We start from the raw sequence: 2,430 nt of genomic DNA, 5'->3' as shown, positions 1-2,430 counted from the left end.
TGCATGTACTGATCCCTCTAGTAATGGACTTTATATGCTAGATTTCAATATCCTTGACCTGGGCAAGTTCACAAGTCTTTTTATTTTATTTTTTTATTTTTATTTACTCATTTGCAAGCAGAGAGAGAGATAGAGAGAATGGGCCTTTGGTCACTGCAAATGAACTCCAGACACATGCACCACTTTGTGTATCTGGCTTTATATGGGTACTGGGGAACTAAACCCAAGAGGTCAGGCTTGGCAAACACATGCCTTTAACTGCTGAGCCATCTCCTCAGCTCTCACAAGTTTTTTAAAAAGAGACATGGTTTACTTGCTCAAAACTGACCATTAATGTCCTTGAAGTGATTTTTCTGAGTATGAAACAAATGGTGAGAATTTTAATTGGCTTATCTTATTATAGCTGTTGAAAGTAAGTATACTTAATTTGTTCGTTTGTGAAATTATGTTCATGCTATTATTTTATATACTTGTAACTACCAACAAGCATTGTAATACTTGAAATATGTATAAACGAACTTCTGGTTAAGGTGGCGGCATAGGAACCATGCCAAAGCAGCCTGGGAAGGAAAAACTAAAAAAAAAAAAAAAAAAAACAGCAAAATACACTCTTCTACTAAAAAGTGAAGGTGTTAAAAAAAAATTATCAGGCAGGAGAGATGGCTTAGCAGTTAAGGTATTTGCCTGCAAAGCTAAAGGACCTCAGTTCTATTCCCCAGCACCCACATAAGCCAGATGCACAAGGGGGGTGCATGTGTCTGGAGTTCGCTTGCAGTGACTGGAGGCCCTGGCATGCCCATGCTCTCTTTCACTCTCTCTCTCTCAAATAAATAAATAAAAATAAAGTTTAAAATAATTATCAACCACAGCAGTGAAGTAGGAGAGGTCCAGAGCATCTAGAGCCCACAGAAGCAGGCAGAGGTGGCGCCAGCAGCAGAGGCACCAGGTCTGAGCCACCACAGCCACCAAGCTCAGCCTGAGCCGCAGCAAAAGCCAGGTGAGGGCTGGAGAGATGGTTTAGCGGTTAAGTGCTTGCCTGTGAAGCCTAAGGACCCCAGTTCAAGGCTCAAATCCCCAGGACCCACGTTAGCCAGATGCACAAGGGCCCTCTACAGACCAGAAGTCTCAACCTCCCAGTTGACAGGATTAAGAGTGTGGAGCAACACACATCCTTAGGGACTGTGACTTTGTTAGAGGATCTGGGTTTGTCATAATACCTACTTTTGCATAAATACTCTGTGCTGGTTTTCATTGAATATGTATATTGTTAAGTTAAATTTTAGAATTTGCCTGAATTCTGTTCCACTGAGCCTACTAGAATACTCTCATAGCAGGCAAACCCAACACCTAGGCTTACTTTTGTGGTTACTCTGAGAGTCTTAAGAGCCACACCCAGTACCTTAAGCTCCTACCCTGAAGATATATAACATTAGATTGATAGATCTCATAACACTGCAGGTAATTAGAAAACCCAAGCATAGTGGTTAAGGTGCTTGCCTACAAAGCCTAAGGATCCAGGTCTGATTCTCCAGATCCCACATTAGCCAGATGCACATTGTAACACATACATCTGGAGTTCATTTGCAGTGGCTAGAGGCCCTGGTGCTCACTCGCTCACTCTCTCTCTCTCTCTCTGTCTCTGTCTCTCTCTCTCTCTGTATCTAATAAATAAACAAATTTTAAGGATTAAAAAGAAATAATCCAAACTACAAAAATTGCTACATTATAATACAAAAAACACAAAACATCAAATGTAAATCCACCAAAAACTATTAATCCATCAGAAATGACCTCCAGTGAGACTGATTTAGAGGAAATGCCTGAGAAAGGTTTCAAAAGAATGATTATAAATATGCTCAAAGAAATCAAAGAGGAAATCAAATGAATCAAAGAAGATACAGGAAACCAATTTAATGAAATAAGGAGGTCAAAACAAGATGTAAATAATGAAATAGACATAATAAAGAAAAAACTTGCCAGAAATACTAGAAATGAGAAGCACAGTCAAATAAAAAACTAAAAAATTTCACCAGTAGAAGGGGTGAAAGAGAGAACAGAATATCTAAACTAGAAGACCAGGTGGCAGATCTAATACAATCCTCAAAGAGAGAGAAACTAATAGGAAGGCATAATGGAAATTTCAAGATATTCAGGACACTAAGAAAAAATCAAACATAAAAATTCAGGGTTTAGTAGAAAAAGAAGAATTTCACTCCAAAGGCATAGTAAGTGTTTTCAACAAAATCATAGAAGAAAACTTCCCATAAATTGGGAAAGAGATGCCAATGCAGATACAGGAATCCTTTAGAACACAAAACGGACAAAATCTGGAAAGAACCTCTCCTTGCCACAGTTATAATCAAACTACCAAACATACAAACCAAAGAAAATATATTGAAAAAGAGACAAAAATCAAGTTACATATAAAGA

Source organism: Jaculus jaculus, chromosome 4, assembly GCF_020740685.1.
Source record: "Jaculus jaculus isolate mJacJac1 chromosome 4, mJacJac1.mat.Y.cur, whole genome shotgun sequence".
Classification (NCBI taxonomy): Eukaryota; Metazoa; Chordata; class Mammalia; order Rodentia; family Dipodidae; genus Jaculus; species Jaculus jaculus.
The sequence above is the reverse complement of the archived record's forward strand: the minus strand, read 5'-3'. Positions refer to the sequence as shown.